Source organism: Convolutriloba macropyga, chromosome 4, assembly GCF_964194025.1.
Source record: "Convolutriloba macropyga chromosome 4, txConMacr16.3, whole genome shotgun sequence".
Classification (NCBI taxonomy): Eukaryota; Metazoa; Xenacoelomorpha; order Acoela; family Convolutidae; genus Convolutriloba; species Convolutriloba macropyga.
The window spans coordinates 18,722,513-18,745,228 of NC_134471.1; the positions used below are offsets into that span (position 1 = coordinate 18,722,513).

Here is a 22,716-nt window from a genome sequence, read left to right on the forward strand (position 1 = left end):
GTTTTCACCGCTATTCACCGGTAATCTTACATTATTTTTTACCAAACCTCGACCCGGGGGTGGATTGGATTGACATACATAACAGCAGTAACGCCAAATCTTCACATTTTCACAAATTTTTCAACAAGTTTCATCTGCCATTATTTTTAAGCAGAAAAACCACAGGATTTATGGAAACCGCAAATGTCAAACTTCCCTGAAGTTCTTTGTCAAAAACAATCTTATAATCCATTGTCTTTGCCTCAAATTTTGCGCCATTTGCCAACTTTTTAAGCCTTTAATCAAATAATTCAGTTCATTTCTCGTCAAACATCTGAGAAACAATAATTTTGCAACATTTTGAGAAAATGTTGCGACGCATCATCCTTCAAACGAATTGAACTTTAAAAGACGTTTACTAGCATAGCATGCAGTTATTGGTTGCGAATTTTCTTTCTTTCGAATTTTCTCATATATTTAAGAAAAACGTTTGTCAGAAAGTGCGTCAGTTTTTCCTTAAATGGTTTCCCAGATCGAAAAGGTCGGCAAATAGAGACATATTTCATGTTAAATGGCCTTTAAAAACTAACAGCAAATTAGTCAATGTTAGTCCCTCTTTTGTCTTTGACGGCTCCAAAAACGATGATCTCATTAGCTTCTTGTTAAAGAATTCAGGCGACAATTTCACCCAATTATTTCACCCAATAATTATTTCACAACTGTGAGTTTAAAAAAGCTGCGGTATTTGTGATGGCCTTATAATAAAGACACACTTGATAAGTTAAGGAGGTTATAAGAAATAAACAAAAATTTTGCAAGTGTCTTCTTTTCTAATTTTACAGCAACCGGAGCGTGAAATAATCCATAGTACAGCAATACATCCGCTTTCTGTCACTTGCTGGACATCTAGAACAGCCAAAAATGAGGAACCTGTGATATTTATTACCTTACCGTTTCATATTCCAAATTTTTTGGCTTCCTTTTTCGCTGTATTTTTACAATTGATTGACATCTGGTTGAAAAACTGGTGGATGAGCTGGAATTTACACCTTCAGAATTTTGTAGTTAAGATTTGACGGTTTCTTATTAAGCTAATTCTTGGATAATACATCAAGAACTGAAAGGACAGACGAACGATAGCAAAGTGGAAAAAGGAGAAGTTTTAGCTGACTTTCAAACACTTCAGAGGCTCTGAGTTCACTGCAAACAAATAACACGTAAGTTGAATTAAACAAAATTTCAAATCTTCGCAATCAGATTTCAACCAATATGAAAAGAAAGCAGACCATTTAAGCACCCGTACCTAAGGCTCAGTTACAATCAGTACTGATTCAGAACAATTTCAGAGATTTTGCAAATTTTAGTACTGATTCAGAAGAATTTCAGAACAAACTGTGAATTGATTTCTGAACTTCTCTGAATCAGAGCAAAATTCAGACAAAAAATCAGTATTCTTCTGAATCAGAAGATAATTCAGAATGAATCACTGAATTAGCTCTGAATTAGACAAATTTAGTGCAAAATGTGACCTGAATCAGACTCTGACTCAGTACTGAATTTGCTTTAGAATTAGGTTTGTGCAGAATAAATGGTCTTAGAAACTCATCAAATTACGGCAGAGACGGAGATGTGAAAAAACTAAGAACTGGTCGTCTAGCCCTGTGCTAAAGCCCACATGTTAGAGCGCACCGAATACATAAGTGCGCTCGAAGATGGTCTGATCAAAGGTCACTTCGGTCTGAACACCTCGTCCTGGGATGAAATTCACCCCAAGTCAACAAAAGCTTAATAGCTTTTCGAAAATTCGCAACGCGTTTTCTAAGCTCATGCGTTCCATATCTTCCTATGAACGGCGGGTTTCAAAAAGTTAGCTTTCAATCCATAATTTGATCCATTACAATTACTCTTATTTTTGGGTAAATTCGATGTCATATGTTTCAAACACTCAACAATTATCCGTGTTCGGACAAAACAGTCCCAGACAAAACAGTCCCAGACAAAATAGTCCCAAATTGCAAAATATTCCCAGACAAAACAGTCCCAGACAAAATAGTCCAACAAAACAGACAAAACAGTCCCCGAAAAAATAGTCCCGAATAAATATCGAAATAATTGTAAAATGTAATCTAGAAACAATTAACAACCATAATCTATGAGTTAATTTTCTGAATGCTTTGTTTTTAAATGATATGAACGAAGATTACACCAAAAAGTTGTTTCAAAAAACATATTTTGGCTAAAACTATGTTGTAATCAGCTTAATATTTGTTCAATGAATTACAATTATATGAATAACTTAAGTGGTTCCTGTGTTAATTGGTGTGCAGATGTTTAACTCTATGTTTAGTTCGTACTATTTTGTCTGGGACTCTTTTTGGGACTGTTTTGTCCGGGACTGTTTTGTCGGGGAATATTTTGCTATTTGGGACTGTTTTGTCCGGGACTGTTTTGTCTGGGACTGTTTTGTCTGTTCACCCAATTATCTATTTAAATATGTTGTGCAATGTAACAACTGACAACGTTTGGAAGCAGGCTTGTCTACCAAAAAGCGAAGACGGCCTTGGAATTTAGACAAGTAGTTGACGAATTGAATCACATATTAAGTTTTAATGGTTGGGGGTGTGATATCGCGTCACGATGGAGTGAGGGATACACTATTTGCTGCTTGCTCGACTGCAAACCTAGCAACCGATTGCAAACAGAAAAATTGGATTTCAGAGTAAAACTAAAGGCCAGGAAACGTATTCTTTCCCAGCTGGTCAGCGGGACACCCAGCTGCGTTAGATGTAACCATAACTTCCTCACTGCAACCCAGTCTATTTTTAGATGCGGCGAGGGGGCATGGTTTTGCTCCGACAAATGCTGAAGAGAGAAAATATGAACAGCATGCCCACTATTGTGGTGAAATAGGTATCGAGTTTGTATCAACGCTTGTCTTAAATTCACAGGAAATATCAATGAAGTAAGTGACAGATGGTGCAGTGGAATAAGCAGATGTTGCCTTGCAGGAGGTGAGAGGTTCGCTCCGATGCATGCGGAAAAAATTTTTTCACCGCTAAAAACCGCAAATCTTACAAAAATTCAGCGCTTTCACCTTATTCAACGCTAAAAGATGCGGGCGCTTTGCAGTGAAAAATGTTTTGTTTTCACCGCTATTCACCGGTAATCTTACATTATTTTTTACCAAACCTCGACCCGGGGGTGGATTGGATTGACATACATAACAGCAGTAACGCCAAATCTTCACATTTTCACAAATTTTTCAACAAGTTTCATCTGCCATTATTTTTAAGCAGAAAAACCACAGGATTTATGGAAACCGCAAATGTCAAACTTCCCTGAAGTTCTCTGTCAAAAACAATCTTATAATCCATTGTCTTTGCCTCAAATTTTGCGCCATTTGCCAACTTTTTAAGCCTTTAATCAAATAATTCAGTTCATTTCTCGTCAAACATCTGAGAAACAATAATTTTGCAACATTTTGAGAAAATGTTGCGACGCATCATCCTTCAAACGAATTGAACTTTAAAAGACGTTTACTAGCATAGCATGCAGTTATTGGTTGCGAATTTTCTTTCTTTCGAATTTTCTCATATATTTAAGAAAAACGTTTGTCAGAAAGTGCGTCAGTTTTTCCTTAAATGGTTTCCCAGATCGAAAAGGTCGGCAAATAGAGACATATTTCATGTTAAATGGCCTTTAAAAACTAACAGCAAATTAGTCAATGTTAGTCCCTCTTTTGTCTTTGACGGCTCCAAAAACGATGAACTCATTAGCTTCTTGCTAAAGAATTCAGGCGACGCTTGGTCTTGTTTAAAAGTTTGAGTTTGAAAGCTTTTTTCGGCGAGCGTAGACATCTTTTAGAATTTAAAAGCTTTAGTATTTTGAACAGGTTAAGTTTACAATAAGTGATGGCGCATTTAGTTGAAACATTTCCCAGGCATTAAGTCGTCAACGCTGATCTAAGTTTGCAGATAGAAATAAGGAGAAGATCCGATTTATTTCTTAAAATCAGATTTCAAAAGAACTACTTGTTTGTTTTCCAAATGCTTGAATTCACAAATAATGTTGACTATTTCAACACCCTTAATGTTTGCAACCCTGACTTCAGTGTGGTCCAATATTCAGTGTGGTCCAATTCGCTAAGTTTACGCTACATTCTCATCTTTTCATGGGTCGAATCAGAGACTTTCGTGATCTATTCTGTTTTGCCCCCCCCCCCCCCCCCAGCTTAGTGAGAATAAATTTTTTGTGCACGTGCTATTTTCTAACATGGTAACGTGCTATATAACAATATATAATTTGTAACTGGGGGTCAAAAAACAGTGGGGGGGGGGGGGGGGGGGCTGGCGAAACAGGATGGATCCGACCAGTTTTGGATCGAACATGGTCTTAAAAAAGTCCAAGTCTGAACCAGAAGAGTCTTCCTTCTTATGCCCATCACCCGGAGATAATTCAATACGTCGAGAAAATCCAGATTTTTTACTCTTTTAATACTATAATTACTTAAATTCTGAGAGTTCCAACGTTAATTTTGTAGCTTATCGCCCCATTGAAAATAATTCCAGTCGCAAAGTCAGGTCGAAACTCGTACACAAATATTTATTCGGGCAAAAGTCTTGGAGTTTTTATTCGTAAAAAAAGATTGTAAATCCTTTCGTACAAAAGTAATGTAGTCTTTAATCGTACAAAAAAATTTGTAGTTTCTATTCGCAAAATTTTTTGTAGTTTTCATTGGAACAGAAATTTTCGGGTTTTTATTTGTACAAAAATTTTATAGTTTTCATTCGTACAATTACTTTGTGGTCTTTAATCGTATTATAACACTCTCTCCAAGTTCTATCTTTAAAATTATCACACTTCTCACGCATTTTATTTAACTTTGAAATTCAATTTTTTATTTTTCAATGTTTTCCTTCTAAGAAAAGAATACTAGCGGACGCTCCGAGTGCATTATCTGTAATTTTCACTTCAATTCAAAGAAAGATTATATGGAGCCCCTTTTAACAAAATGAACACTCGAAAAAACAGAACACCATATAAATACAATGGATTATTCTGAAACTGGGGCTAGTGATATAGACGAGTCTAATACTAAAGATGAAGTCAATTTCGATGATGTTATATATTAAAAAAAGAGATTGAATCGACGAAGCAGCTGCGGATCTGCAATGTCGTTGCACGGATGTGTATACTGTGATAAAAGATTTAGAGATGAAAAAGCCCTAAAAACTTTATCTGATGAGAATGTCTCGAATCCAGTGACATATTTAATATTACTTCATAAAACAATCGCCATCAATTGTACATTACTAGATTACATGGTGGCTATATTAATGAGTCAGTAGATTACATTCTAGATAATTTTATACAATTTAAAACATATAAGTAAAAAGACACTGTCAATTATTTATATTGGAAAAGAGTAGTAGACAAAGAACAAAAAACTGGACTAGCAAATCCAAGAACACAAGAATATATGACCAGAACGCTTAACGATGATCTTTATCATGGCTTGAAAATTCCAAAGAAACATTTGAAGGTCAGGGTTATGATTTTGAATTTATTGGTGTAACAGATGTTCAATTAAATGTAGAAGTAACTAAGTCACCACTAGGATAAAATACTAATCTACCGGATGGTCTAAGAGGTAGAAATGAAGCTATATCAAATATACGGTGTTATAAGAATGATTCTGTTAGATTATGTATTACTGCTGCATTTTATTGTGTGGATAAAGATGGAAAATGAGTAAATAAAAATGCAGCTAAATTATTTGATGATTATGAACTTGGTTAAACTGATCATGATCATATAACTAGACTCAAAATAAAAACAATCTATATATATATATATATAAATATATATATATATATATATATATATATGTGTGTGTGTGTGTGTGTGTGTGTGTGTGTATAAATATATAAACATATATATATATATATATATATATATATATATATATATAAATATATAAACCCTGTAGTAATGACAAGTTGAACAGCCTATAATTAGTTCTATCCACTGAAAAAAAAAACAGAAATACTGTAGGATCATTAGCTTGGGATGGACACCATGCCGTAATTAAAATTATAGATTTTTTATTAGAAAGACCTAGTCGCACAAACTCTAAGTTATTGCCTTGTGACAACTGTGAATATTGGTGTGACTCTAAATATGATGCTCATAATTGTATGTGCAAATAGAACCAATGATTGTGTCCAACAAAGAAACACATAACTTTCAAGATTTATCCGAAACAACAAGAAGTTGAGAATGTTATATATGCAGATATTGAATGCTATATGGAAGGTGTAAATAAGAATATAGGAGACAATATCTTTGTAATAACTAGATAGGTGATTTTATCTGCGAAGCAGGTTTTCTGATTACTACAAAGGTTACTTTGGTGTTGATTATCTTCATTTTTTAGAGTTTAAATAGATAGAGAATATAAACATAATTTTAATCTAAACAAAACCATTGTATTCACTGCTGACGATGAAATACATTGTAATAATAAGAATGTATGTCATATAAGTGACAAACCATGTATAAATAAATTTAGAGTCCATTGCCATAAAAACAGGTAAAATACAAAGGCCCGTTATGTAAAATATGTAATCTAAACTCTAAAGAACAAGTTTTTATACCTGTTGTATTTCATAATCGCAAAGCCTACGGGTTTATTTTATTACTTGATGAACTATTTAGTGAAAATTGTGGTAGAAATAAAATAAAAGCGCTTCCTTGTGATTATGGTAAAACTAGAACCTTTAAAAAGGGCATAAAAAAAATAATAGTAAGCTATAGTTTCATGGGTTTATCTCCAAGTAAGATGGCTGAGATTTATAATATTCCAGACAAATCACTATATCCGAACGAATAATTTAAAAACGAACAATTGTATTATATTGTATTAGGAAATTTAACTAGAGAGGAGTTTAGATCTTCCTTAACATCTCAATTACCATCAAAGGATGAAAATAATAAATTTAGTAGTTTGAAAACAGTTAAAAAAATTGACACTGTAATATAGGTATTATGATGCTTATAAGTTACAAAAAGATTTTGGCTCGCATATTAGGCTAAATATAAAATCATAAACTTAATCCATCACATTATAAAAGTCCACCCGGTTTTAGTTTTGATTGTTTTCTAAAACATAGTGAAATAATTTTATATACTTTTGAAGGCGAGCAAATGTTAAAAGGTTTTATTGGAGATAAAAGAGGAGGAATATGTGGTGTTATGGGCAATAAATATGTTCATCTTAATATAATAAAACATTTAGATCCTTATTTAAAGAAAATGAGATAGAACTATATTCTACAATTAGTTATTTCAAAACAGTTTTTGTAGAGATATTTAACAGAACATTATTACATATAATTGGTAAAGTAATAATTATAAATGGTGATGGTAATTGACTAAGTCTATTGAATACAGCATCACAACAAATAACAACAACATTCATTCGACAATCAGTATGACACCGGTTGATGCTTGATGCATGAAACGATCCTGAAAAACGTAAATGAATGAAAAAGTGAGTTTGAAAACATTGCAACTAATTAAAACAGAAGTTGATGATGAATCAATAAAGAATTTATTAAATCAACAAAAGAAGTTACAAATAAAGTTAACTTCTGTACTGAAGTTGCAACAGACAAAATAGACCAGTAAAAATAATCGATTCAGACAAGAGTTTGATAATTATAAATTTAATCAAAACATTACTAACATTTACATTCAGTTAGATGATGTGTTTACTCGCGGTCTAAAAAAACTAAAAGAAGATAAGAGATCTAGCTGTGAAAAGAATTCCACCATGGTTAACCAGGGTCGTGATGAGACAAGGCTAGCCCCTACCCAGATCAGTGATACCGATTCGCCGATCAGAAAAGTACTACCACAAAATATAATAGCGAAATAATTAGAAAGTAAAATAGTTGACAACAAGGAAAAGGAAGTAACGCAACAAATGCATTTCAACTTTAGTCAATGAGATATAATTGGAAAAAATTGAAGGTTATTTTGTCAACTAAAAATAATGAAACCAGAACTACTGCGCATTTACTTTACCCAAACCTTTCTAATGTTAGCGAGCAACAAAAAAATTGGAAAATGTAAGCGAATAGTAAATTTAATACTAATGTCAATATATTAAAGATATTATAATTTACTATGAATTTGAAACTTTAAATTATAATAAGAAATTGAGTAAAACTAAAATTTATATAAATATAGCTGAGGAAACTTAATAGCGTTATCATCAATAGCAACAATGGCAACAACAACATTAATTGGTATAGAAATACCTTACTTTATTCCAGCAGCTTTTGCTACTGCTACTATAGGTGGGTCATTCTCAAAAACAATTAATACTAACACAGGAAGTAAAATCTGAAAGTATTAACAGTTATATAACAAAAGGAGTTGCTGATAAATTTAATAAGCTTTGCATTAAGTCAATAAAAAACAATGAGGTATATAATGAAGAGTGTGATGAATTAGTTAAAGTATATGAAGATTATAAGGAAAATCAGAAAAGAAAATTAAATATATCTTTACACTAAAAATAGAAGAGTTTAGCAATAATAGTATATTTTGTAATAATAATAATATCACTTTTAATCTTAGAAGATATTGTTACAGCCATATTTGAAGCTAAAATTAAAGCTAAAACAAAGACAAAAACTAAAACCCATGTTTGAATCTAAACTTAGGGCTAAAGCTAAAGTTAAATCAATGACTAAAACCAAAACCCATAGTTATAACTAAAGCTAAGAATAAAACCAAAACCCATTGTTATAGTTAAATCTATGGCAAAAGCTAAATTTAAGAAAGATTATAAGGAAAATCAGAAAAGAAAATTAAATATATCTTTACACTAAAAATAGAAGAGTTTAGCAATAATAGTATATTTTGTAATAATAATAATATCACTTTTAATCTTAGAAGATTTTGTTACAGCCATATTTGAAGCTAAAATTAAAGCTAAAACAAAGACAAAAACTAAAACCCATATTTGAATATAAACTTAGGGCTAATGCTAAAGTTAAATCAATGACTAAAACCAAAACCCATAGTTATAACTAAAGCTAAGAATAAAACCAAAACCCATTGTTTTAGTTAATTCTATGGCAAAAGCTAAATTTAAAGCTAAAACTAAGGCCTAATAATTTTTCTTCTTTGTTTATAAATATAAACCCCTTCCTTTCTGTACTTTTATGCCTTCTCCAGTAGTTGCAAGTTTAATAAACTCATTTGTAGATACTAACGCTACTCTAGGGTTTTTAATTGCAGCTGCACTCCCTATAATACTTGCTATCTCCGAAGCTCTTACTGGCTCTTATTAGCAAAATTCTTTCCAAAACTAATTGTAGCTTTTCCAACACTTTTAAAAAAGACCTTTAACCCTCCAGCTTCTACTGCTGCATCTGAAATACTCATAGATTTATTTCTCACCTTTAGAACAATTACCAGCTAAATATTCCATGGTTATCATTAGAACTAGAATAATTTCTACCACCAGCACAATATGATTTAGTTTCAAAAATGATAAATTTCCATATATAAAAATTAAGGAATGTATAAATTTTAAACCTTCTGTTGTGGTTAAACCAACACCCAAGCTTAAGCTTTAGCCTAAGTCCAAAGACGAAGGTATAGGTTAATCTAATGGAAATTAAAAAATAGATATTGTTTATGCCAAAGTTTTTGTTAAGTTAATTAGTAAGTAAAGACTATAATTACAAGTATAATAATAGTATTGTCTATAACTATATTTATGGCTCTTCTACCATGTTTCACCATAGCATTGACTTTTACTGTAATTATAAATATAACATGGTTATAGCAATAATCATAACTATAAAATTAGCCTAAACCATAACTATAACTAGAGCTAGCCCCTAGCCAGATCAGTGATACCGATTCGCCGATCAGAAAAGTACTACCACAAAATATTATAGCAAAATAATTAGAAAGTAAACTAGTTGACAACAAAAAAAAGGAAGTAACGCTGCAAATGCATTTCAACTTTAGTCAATGAGATAAAATTGAAAAAAATTGAAAGTTATTATGTCAAATAAAAATAATGAAACCAGACCTACTGCGCATTTACTTTACCCAAACCTTTCTAATATTAGTGAGCAAAAAAATTGGAAATTGTAAGCGAATAGTAAATTTAATACTAATGTGAATATATTAAAGATATTATAATTTACTATGAATTTGAAACTTTAAATTGTAATAAGAAATTGAGTAAAACTAAAATTTATATAAATATAGCTGAGGAAACTTAATAGCATTATCATCAATAGCAACAATGGCAACAACAACATCAGTTGCATTAATTGGTATAGAAATGCCTTACTTTATTCCAGCAGCTTTTGCTACTGCTACTATAGGTGGGTCATTCTCAAAAACAATTAATACTAACACAAGAAGGAAAATCTTAAAGTATTAACAGTTATATAACAAGAGGAGTTGTTGATAAATTTAATAAGCTCTGCATTAAGTCAATAAAAAACAATGAGGTATATAATGATGAATGTGATGAATTAGTTAAAGTATTCGAAGATTATAAGGAAAATCAGAAAAGAAAATTAAATATATCTTTAAACTAAAATTAGAAGAGTTTAGCAATAATAGTATATTTTATAATAATAATAATATCACTTTTGATCCGAGAAGATATTGTTACAGCCATATTTGAAGCTAAAATTAAAGCTAAAACAAAGACAAAAACTAAAACCCATATTTGAAGCTAAACTTAGGGCTAAAGCTAGAGTTAAATCAATGACTAAAACCAAAACCCATAGTTATAACTAAAGCTAAGAATAAAATCAAAACCCATTGTTATAGTTAATTCTATGGCAAAAGCTAAATTTAAAGCTAAAACTAAGGCCTAATAATGTTTCTTCTTTGTTTATAAAAATAAACCCCTTCCTTTCTGTACTTTTATGCCTTCTCCAGTAGTTGCAAGTTTAATAAACTCATTTGTAGATACTAACGTCACTCTAGGGTTTTTAAAGGCAGCTGCACTCCCTATAAAACTTGCTATCTCCGAAGCTCTTACTGGCTCTTATTAGCAAAATTCTTTCCAAAACTAATTGTAGCTTTTCCAACACTTTTAAAAAAGACCTTTAACCCTCCAGCTTCTACTGCTGCATCTGAAATACTCATAGATTTATTTCTCACGTTTAGAACAATTACCAGCTAAAAATTCCATGGTTATCATTAGAACTAGAATAATTTCTACCACCAGCACAATATGATTTAGTTTCAAAAATGATAAATTTCCATATAAAAAAATTAAGGAATGTATAAAATTTAAACCTTCTGTTGTGGTTAAACCAACACCCAAGCTTAAGCTTAAGCCTAAATCCAAAGACGAAGGTATAGTTTAATCTAATGCAAATTAAAAAATAGATATTGTTTATGCCGAAGTTTTTGTTAAGTTAATTAGTAAGTAAAGACTATAATTACAAGTATAATAATAGTATTGTCTATAACTATATTTATGGCTCTTCTACCATGTTTCACCATAGCATTGACTTTTACTGTAATTATAAATATAACACTGGCTATAACAATAATCAAAACTATAATATTAGCCTAAACCATAACTATAACTAGAGCCATTGCCATTGATTTTAACCATAACCATAAAAATAACCATAACCATAGCCATAACTACAACTAGGAAACTATATCAACAATCTTACTACCAGCGATTTTAACACTAAGAATCTATCCGGTTAGCACTAATGCATGACATACAAAATCGGAAACTTCAGGAGCAAATTTAAAATTAAGTTATATTGCTTGAGCTTATATATGATCTCATCGGTATCTAGTATAAAGTATATAAAATCTATAACTACTTCTAAATGTTCTTTGATAACTATTAGGTTTAGTGCTATCTAGTATATGCTGCATTATAATTATTAGTGCTGTAATTAACTTTCACTGAAAATAGTTTATCTTAAAATAGTACACACTAACAATCTTACAAAAACATTCAGCAACATCCATTTCGATGAATAAACTCGAATCATTAATTTGTATTTAGAATTATTATTTCCAAAAGTCGCAATAAAATATTGGGTTTTTTTAAATTTTTTTCTACACATAAATGAAATAAATATTTTGTAGCGTCTGGCACGTTCTAAAATGTCGTTATTTCATAAAAGGTAAAATCGATATTATTCTTTTTACTTAATTTTTCTGTACGGTTTTCATTTTGTCATTAATAGGATCAATACAAGGCTCACACCAGGTGATATCTTCAATTTCTATTTTAAAAACATTAGCCACTGCACCAGCCCAGGCATTAACTCCAAAAAAAATGCTCTGCCATTATTGCTTCTCTTTAATATTGACTTGAAGCCTATACTAAATAAATTTGTTTTCTAAGTTATTTATAAATCAAAATAGATTTTTCTTTCTCACCATCAAATACATATGACCTCTTTGTCTTGGTTCATGATCATCTTTTAATCGGCTATCTCTTTCTGTTTGAGATCTAACAAAAGTATTTCATATTCGTTGTCAGCACTTTTCAGTAGTTTATACATTAATAAGATAGGATAACAATGGTCTATATATTCAGTAGTTTTACCACTATTAGTTTCTATATTAACCTAACTGCCTAAAGCTAAAACACCATCGTTGACTAATCTAACATTATCACCATTAGCTATTTTTGCATCGGCATCATCTACAACCATAAACCGAAAAATTGAATAATAATTACTACATTGGCTAGCGACAATTTCAACACTCCGTGGATTACATTGTTTATATACAAAGTCGCCACTTCGTATATTACAATCAAAATTATTTATATAATAAAAATGAATGAGAACTTGATTTCATATGAATTACAAAAGATACAAAAAGCCCTAACTAAAACTAAACGAGAACATACACTTAGCTTTAGATTGGTAAAGCCGACAGAAAAACTTTACTTTAGCGAAACCATACTTAATACAACAAAGTTGGGGTTAATTATATTATCAGTTTTGATTTCATTGTTTTTTGTAATTAAAACAAATTTTTTTTTGCATGCTAGTGTGGATGTGGATGGTGGGGTTTCATCACCATCGAAAAACTATATAATAGAAATCACTGCTACAATCAATCCATTCAACTGTTATAACCGGAGAATATGAATTGCTTGATATAGCAGAAATAAGGGAAGAAGAAACTGAAGGTAATGTTAGAAATGAAGAACAAAAAAATACAATGAAATGTAAGATTTAGATAAAATGAGGTGTAAATAGTTTTGTTGTAGGAAACTCAATATCATCATAGGATTTATGAAAAAATATATGAAGTGGGTAAATAAGTATCTCAAAAAGTATTGATATTATGAGTTCTAATAGTCATTGTGATGTGATAATTGGTGTTAAAGATAATCGTATTGAAACAGACATATTACATAATTTTAATATAATAGAACCACCAGTCATATGATAAATATTTTATCATCTAAAGTACTATATCAAAATGTGACGAAAGAAAGATTAGAGTGTATCGAGTATCATATTAGAGATGAACATGACACATCAATTGATTTCAATGGTTATGTATTAAGCTTTATTTTAAACTTACTGTAGAGGCAGACTAAAAATTAAAAATTTCGTATCCAGTTAATTCTTAACTTACCCTTAGTATTTTGTATTTTAGATCTATCAGTAAAAATTTCGCCCTCTCTATACTTGATTACATATATTAACAAAACCTTTTTATTTATTCTCATAATCTTTGAATATGTCTTTTTGTATTGGTTGAAGTACATTACCCCTCTGCTCAAATATGATAGATATATCTTAATTTTCTCTTACAATTTATCTGTTTAATGAAAACTGATTTTGATTGAGATAAACCATATCACAATGATTTTTTCCACCACTACAAAAGAGCACATTAATAACTGGTTCGTTGGCCTTCACATCATCACACATCATAAGTTTCCTTAAATCTTCGTGTAATTGATCACTTCGAGTTAAATCGTTTATATCTTTAATGAAATCAACATCTGCTTTATCGTTAAAGCTGTCCATATCTTCATACTGATCATCAGTAGGACCAATGATTTATAACTTATCCAGAAATAGATTACTTACAATTAGTTTTTTAATAAGTATAACTTACCACATTAACTAGGTCCTGATACTAAAAATCTGGAAAGATTGCATCAACAAACATGTCATCATCTGCTAACCATAATTGTAGATCTTTGTTATTATTATTAATAATGTTGCCATAACCATCACTATGGGACTGCGTCCATGGCAGGGCAAGACCAGGGGTCCATCCGTGATACGGGTTTACCGATGTTTCACCATAGATATTAGTTTTACTATTATTATTACTATTACTGAGACTATAGATAATATCATAACTCATATCATTACTACTATTATTACTATTACTACTACCGTTACTATTACTATAGATATTACTTTTTTATTGCCATTTCTTTCACCATTACTATTACCAATACCATTACTAATACTATTACCATAGAACAACCATTACTACTACTATTACTATCACTTCTCTTACAAGATAAACATTGACTTTCATCAAATATCCCAGGACTTTATATTGGTTATTTAGAATATTAGGAGCACTAGTAATCTTAAATCAATGATCAATAAGATAAATCATACATAAAGAATATGCACCACAATTAACATTCATCATATTCTTGTATTGCTTCATCGGATCCTAGGCTAATTTATTTTTGTAAAATTAATTCTGGTGTCTCTACTCCAAAACTATCAAAATAATAAGTCTTCGTGTTTTCTTTTTTTTATAATTGAAACCCAATGAGCACCATCATTTGGGTGTAAATTGATAATAATATTATGATCAAAGTTATTAATAGTTTTTGGTGTCTTGCATTATTTTTTCAAATGAATTTAGACTTATATCTCTACCTATATTTTCTATTTCCATATTACTCATGGGTTTATTCACCATTGTATTTTTTTAAAATTCTCTAAAAGTTAAAATAATCGTTTTTTGATATATTTAAAATGGAAAATTAATTTTAATTGTTCATTTAATATTTATTTTATGCTTTATCAAACATGATCCCATACCGAGTGGAAATACAAAACTGGTTGATATATTTAAAGAATATGAAGACAGAAATAAAATAGAGTTTGAGTGCGAAAAGTCACCACAGCACGCCCTTGTTTATGGTGCAAAAGCTACTGATAAAACCTATTTTGTTAAAAAGTATTTGAAATTATATGAAAAAGTTGAAGACAGGACTATAATGTTAGTCTGTAAAGATGAAACTGATTGAATAGGTGAGAATTTAACTATGTGCAACGTTTAAAAGATCACTATAAAATATATGTCTGAGTTCGTGAATTGTGTAATTGTAACTGATCATCAGGGATATAAATTATATGAGAAAACTGTACCCTATTATTTAGAAGGAAGACATCATAATATTCAAATAAAAGTAATGGGTCATAAACCAGCCTAAATAGATAATAGGGCAAGTACAAATACGGATACTATTTGTAGGACGTCCTTTTTTGGGCTTGATCTATTTAACAATTTCAGAGGTACTTATAACTGCGGGCAAAATTTCCCTCAAACAATTGATAACTTAAGAACTATAACATTAAGAATTATAATTGTTTATCGGATTTTATAATTGTAATTATATAATGGAACTGCAGCTCGTTATGGTATGATGGAATAAGAAACAAAAAATGAGTCATTTATTATTATTATTGATAGAGATAGAAATACGGTAGATGATTCAGAGATTGGTTCAATAGATATGCAGGCTCTTAGTTTTTAAAGTTGTGATAACAGATAAATATAGAGAACGAATAAAACGTTATCTAAAACTAAGGATGAAATATTTAAGGTTCGATTTCCAAAACTATCGTGAGCATAAAAAGATTAAAATATGTTTCCAAAGGATGTTTTAACAAAAGATTTGTGAGAACCAGATGGATGACCTGGTTATCATCTTTCGCTGCTAATGCTGGTGGTTTATTAACGATATATAAATATATGTCTCCAGAAATTATGATGAAAACAGCTGGTCTTGTAGGTAATGGTGCAAGTGGTAAAAAATAGAACTAATACAGTAATTAATGGTAGAAATTATGGTTTTACTGCTGACAGAGACAATGATAATGATAATCCGGGAACCTGCTTTGCAGATGAGAATGATAATCAGAGAAACTGGATCGCAGATGATAATGATATATGTAGTGGTAAATTCATTGACAAAAAACCTAAGTGAGCATTTAAGTGAACATTTTGAAGATTACTTAATAAGCAGACTTAATGATAAATATATTACTAAAAAGGCAAAAGTTTTTTTAAAAAATGGCGTTTGAATGAAGACTATAACAATAAAAAAAACTTTTCAAATGATCTTTTCGGATATTTTGCAGATAAAATAGCTGGAGAAGGAGAACAATTTTTCGATAGAAAATATGCAGGGATTGTTTTAATACGGTGGGTAAAGGTATCTTAAATATTGTACTAACTCTAAAGATCACGCACCAAAATTATTTAAAATTTTGGCTCAATATTAATAAATAATGGTTTAAAAATGCCCAGAAGGTGATTTCATCTGTGATGGATGTTTCAATCTCATTGGTCATCATATTTAAAGACATGGAGTTCAAAAAAAAATTATAAATGTGTTTATAAACTACTCAGTATTACTTGTGTTAAAAATGAATCTCATGGTAAGCCCAATGATAACGGTAAAGCTGATGACAATGATTATGATAAAGCCGGTAACAAAAGTAATGATCAAGCCAGTCGGGGAACCTGCTTCAAAGATAACAATGATATTGATAAAGAAACAGCGGACGATAAAACGTACTTATAAAATACTAAAGCATGTGAAAAATGTTACACTGTTATAACTATAACACTTTTCGATAAGAATAAAAGTATATGCATACAATGTTTAGCAAAAAAAAAATCGATTGTAATTATTGTTCTTAACAATTTTCCAGAGGCAATATTACAACACACATTGAAAAGATGCATGTCGCCAGTTGTATTTGTGAACAATGTAACAAGTTTGTAAAGAAAATGTTGGATAGGTATTAAAACTAATCATTTGTTATCAGCTAAAAGAATTATAATAGAAACAAAAATATGGAAAACTATCTTTTTGATAAACTATTTTTTGGTAAACTATCTTGATTTAGGCCTAAAGATGAATTATTTTAACATCAGGTAAACTATCTTGATAAAAATATCATACTAGAATTTTTCATGTTTTTATTAAAAAAAAAATAGATTATGTGTTTACTAACATAGATATAGAAAATTATTTAGTAGTGTATAAATTGCCTTGTGCGTTAATACTAGACCTATAGTAAAAGTTTCGATTTTCGTCAGGGCTATTACTAGTGTAGAGAACAAGATAATGTTTATCCAAAGATAAGATTTGGGTGGGGAAGCAATTTATAATAGAGAAAAGATATTTTTGTAGAAACCATATATAATATTTGAGTTGAGAAGCAGCCTAAAATATCAAATAAACTTTTGCAGAGACCAAAGATAATGTTTTTACTGCGAAGCAACCAGAAATTTAATAAAAATAAAAATAAAAAAATATATTTTTTGAGAAATTTTGTAAAGTGCTTGTTAAAAATATTTGAAACTCGAAAACTTTAAAAATTCATAGAGTAATTTTTAGATATTTCCAAAGAGCAGGTAGAGATCGAAAGATTTTGGAAAAATCCTACTGCGCACAGCGCATTTTTTCTCACTACTCACGATACAGGTTAAAAATTTTCATAACTCACTTTTATTTCCGTTGTTTTCAGAGTTTCAACATTTGAAAAGAATCAAAGATGTTTGTGGTCAAATCCGGAAACGTAATCTTACTACATGATGAAAACCTTAAAACTGAAAATTGGTCCCTATTGACCTCCCGATATCAAAGAACTGAAAATTAAATCTACGTTTTCAGCTGTTATTTTTGTTGTCGTCATTTTTTCAAGCGAACCAAACTGTTTTTTTGGTAAAGCTATTGCTCAAAACCTTTCTGAAAGCAGAAAAATCACCGCACAATTCAATGCTTTAAAACGTTTATCTGTCATTGACCTTGAAACAGAAGAAAAACAACAGCTGGAAGAAGAAAGAAGAAGAAAGTAAGAACAAAGAAAAGAGTTTTTAAATTTGACCATTAATGCCGATAAGGAATATAAGCGAAAGACGGACTGGACCGCAATCATACGCTAAAACATAACCTGTGAAACCATTCGACTAATTCGTTTTTTTGTTTTTAATTTATAACTTCACGAGAACATTGCCTGAATTAAACATAACCTGTGAAACCATTCGACTAATTCGTTTTTTTTTGTTTTCAATTTATAACTTCACGAGAACATTGCCTGAGTTATTCAAATTTTGAGTGGCTCTTTAAAGCTACAAAGTCAGTCACAAAGATTTAACTCACATAACGGATATCCGAACTGCTACCAAGTGCTTATTTTCATAAAAGTCAACAGTATACTCAGCAAAATTGAAAATTCAGTAAAAACTAATCAATATTGGGAAAATATAATAGAATGGCGAAATAATTGAGAAAAAGATGGTGACTGAAACTCAGAAATTTTTAAAGTCCATTTTCCTTTGCAAGTCAGTCGCTTTTTGTCAGTCTTGGTACAAGAGTTTGTCGAAAAATTGTGTTCCTATACATTAAAAATTTAGAAATGAACACAGTTGAAAATAAAGTACACAGGAAGCTCTCTGCACCACAAATGCGTTACTCAGTATAGAACTGAAGAAAAGAAATCAACAAAGCATGAACAACATATATGAAAGTTAACAGCGCTCGAATTGGCTGACAAACAAATTTTTGTTATAAACTCTTTTTCCCGAAGGGCTTATGAAGCAATCCAGAAGAAAAAAAATAATTTCAGAAGATTTTTTTTATCAGTAGAGAAAATTATCATGCATTTTTGTATTTTTGTTGCGGAATTTTTGTTGCACTATTTGTCAAAATGAACATCAAGGGAGAAGGTAACCAAAAAAACAGTTTGGTAAATTTTTGAAGATCATTAAGGGCGTTTTGAAAACAACAAAACAGGTGGTTCCCACTCTGTTTAAGAGATAATTTTTTTATTTAAAAGGCTATTAATCTTAGACAACTCATTATGTCCAGTAGCTGGGTAACCTCAATTTCAACTTTGGCACAGTTTAGCTCATAATGACTGATTTTAACATGGAATTATGGTAGAATTTGATTTTCCGCAAATATACCTTATTTTTTGAGCCCAAGACTTTTTTTTTGTATAAATTAACGTTAATATTTAACCACAGAAAGGCCAAATTTATCTATAATGTTCGCAAAGATTCATAATTCAGACGAAGGTACAACTGGTTAAAACTGGGAAAGTTTTGTTCGCAATTAAACAAAAATCTGATGTGAGTTAAAAGTGTTTTAAGAATTAATTTCTTACCAACTAATTCTGAAACAAAATTCGAGCAAATTTTGTACTTCTTGTCCCATTTCAAGCTTTGAATAACGAGGTCAAATCATGAGCAGAATTGATGAATTATGAAGTAGGCGTCCGAGTAACTCTGTATTCAGAGCCATCAAGTTACCAGATTGCGCAATAATTGCTTGTTTTCTGTCAGTTATCCACCAGAGCTGGGGAAGTTATTTATACTCCAACAAATGTGAAATTTATAAATAATATATGACAGTGATTTTTTTTGCAGTGAGAATTTGGGTTAATGTGAGTATTTGCATAGTGAGCATTTGGATGTTGAATACATGAGTGGCGTTGTTTTCCGTAATAAATATTGTCAAGCAATAAGATTAAACAAGTTACACATTAAACAATGTTGAAGTTAATTTGAGAGCAAACAAGGAAAAATTTTTTAGCAATATCTGCTCGAATAAAATCTGAATTCAAGTCAGTCGCCGCCCGGTTTCTGCAAAGAGACCAATTGCTCCCGTCAACGTTAATATAACGATAGCTCAAACTTGACTGAAAAACATCGAAAAAAGAAATTAGTAGATATACACGCTAAATGTGATCATTCGACCTTGGCACAAAAGTTCAACACAGAAATTTTTTTACAAGTCCAATTGTTTTTCCAACAATGCTTATTGGGGTGAGACACCAAATGATCAACTGAGTTTTGTGCATTTTGTACAGTAAATCTTACTCAGTCGAGTTGTTTATCGCAGTGGGTTTTGAGTGGTATTATTAGACAACCCGTAAAAGCGTAGAATATGTAACTCAATTTTTTTTTCAAATTTTGCGTTCTGACACTGTAACGGCTGCTCTCCTTGTGTTTCACAAAGAAAGTTTTACACCGCCCAGTTCGTTCTGAGTGGTTACAAAATCTGTCCGGATACTTCGTTTATGCAGTTCGCTTTTGTAACTGTATATCCGCTCTGCTGTACTTACCGTTGCATTAACTATTTTAGTTCGTAACTATTCGCTGATCTTAGTTTTTTCAACTATCAATTTGAACTGGATTGCTACAGATCACACAATACGGGATCTCTTTATGTATACCAGTTCAATCCGATAGAAAAAACAAATCGAAGACAAAGATATATGTCTAAGACCTGTTTGTGCAAAAATATTTAAATTTAAACCTAGGTTGGCTTTTGCTGTTTGTACTCACAAGTTGAGAATACCAGAAGTTGGGGTTGTAACAGTTGAATTTCAGCTCCAATAATTCGTTGATGCAAGACACAGTAACAGAATTTACTGCTCAAGAATAATATTTTGAATACAAGACACAGTAACAATTTACTGCTCAGGAATATTTCTAGTTCAAGACACAGTAACACGTTATTTACTGCTCAAGACAATTTGTTTTGCAATATTTTGCTGAGTTATACTTTCAGCCGTTTTCTGCGGCTACTACGTTGCATTCTGTCTGTTGCTTTTTGTTATTTCCCCCTTTTTCTCTTTTTTCTCACGTGACAAACTGTAACTAGAACTAGAACTATAACTATAACTATTAAATGACTAAGACAACAGAAAGTGTTTTGTTTCTATTTTCCCCGCCTATGCAAGCTTGTTATTCCTTAAGCTCAGCTCCAACATCGCCGGCCCTGTTTTCCTTCGTGAAAACATCATCGTCAGTTGGTAGTACTGGAGCGAGCTTCACTACGGGCCTCTTGTAGCATCCATCTTTTGTTCGGATTTTCGCTGATCGAATCACTCCGTCGGAACCTTCAAAGGTTTCGGTTATTCGACCCAGATTGTAATATCCACGTTTGTAACTGTCTTCCACTAACCACACAAGATCACCCTGCTGAAGACTTCTGTCCGTTGTGGTCTGCCATTTCTTTCGACTATTCAACGTTGGCAAGTATTCTTTACGGAATCTGTCCCAGATGAGGTCTGCGTAAGCTTGTGTTTGTCGGAAGAGCTTTCTATGATCAACAAATTGCTCTGCACCTGATAGATACGGTAAACAAAGGTTCTTGTTGCCAAGTAGGAAATGGTTTGGAGTAATAGCTTCTAAATTGGTAGCATCAGAACTGACTTGTGTCAGCGGTCTAGCATTCAGCGTCTGTTCAACAAGACACATCGTGGTTGACAGAACGTCCTCCGTGACTGATCGATTGCCCAGCACTGCGTACATTGCCTTCTTGCAACTCCTAACCAGTCTTTCCCACACTCCTCCAAAGTGTGGTGATGCAGGTGGGTTGAACTTCCATCTGATACCTTGTTGAATCAGATGTTCTTCAATTCGCACCTTGTTCCATGCTGCTATATACTCTGCCAGTTCTTTTTCAGCTCCAACGAAGTTTGTCCCGTTATCGCTAATCATTTTGACCGGTTTGCCTCTTCGAGCAATGAATCGCATAATTGCGTTCAGACAACAATCAGTGTCTAGTTTTGGTGCAATCTCTATGTGTACCGCTCGTACAGTAAGGCATGTGAATAGACAGCACCAACGCTTTTCGTTTCTTCGACCAATCTTTACTGTGAATGGTCCGAAATAGTCTACGCCCACATTTGAGAACACTGTTGATGCCACTAACCGTTCTTCAGGTAGATTTGCCATTACTGGTGCCTTTGTTTGGGCTTTTCCCTTTCGACATCTAATGCATTTGTTTTTGATCAATCTCAAAGCATTTCGTATGCCTAGGATCCAGAATTTTTGCTGGACTATGTTTCTGACATGTTCAGTACCTTCGTGGTGATTATTCTTATGTTCATTTTGCAAGAATAATTCAACTACATGGTGCTTCCAATGTGACAGTATTGGATGCTTCGTTTCGAAGTTCAGATGACTTTTACCTATTCTGCCTTGAGCACGAATAAGTCCTTGCTGGTCTATGAATGGTGAAAACTGGAGGATTTTGCTGTTTTTTGGAATTTGCCTTTCAGCCTTGAGAGATTTCATCTCTTCAGTAAACTGTTCTTGCTGCAGTAGTCTGAAGATGCTTGCTTGTGCATCCTCTCTTTCTTCAACACTTAGTGTTTTTGTTGCCGGTTTGTGTTTTTTGAATACCCGCTGTATGTATGCCATTGTATTTACTAGTCGATTGTAATTGCTGAATCGTTCCCACTGAATCATCGGCTTCTTCTCTTCAACCTTTGCTGAGAAGACCATTTGGTCGTTTTGTTCGTCTGAAGCAAATGTTAAAGCCACTTGTTCAGGCCATTCGTTCTCTCGCTGCTTCAACCAGGCCGGCCCAGTGAGCCATTCACTTCTCTTGAGTTC

General features: G+C 31.8%; 1 protein-coding gene across 1 annotated transcript in view; it reads left to right on the forward strand.

Moving 5' to 3' along the window:
- Nucleotides 1-975: 975 nt before the first annotated feature.
- Nucleotides 976-22,716, forward strand: part of LOC142337499 (uncharacterized) — a 129,968-nt gene continuing 108,227 nt past the window's right edge. Inside the window, exon 1 of the mRNA XM_075386774.1 lies at nt 976-1,196. The gene's annotated coding sequence lies outside the window, so the exon portion shown is untranslated. The remainder of the gene's footprint in view (nt 1,197-22,716) is intronic.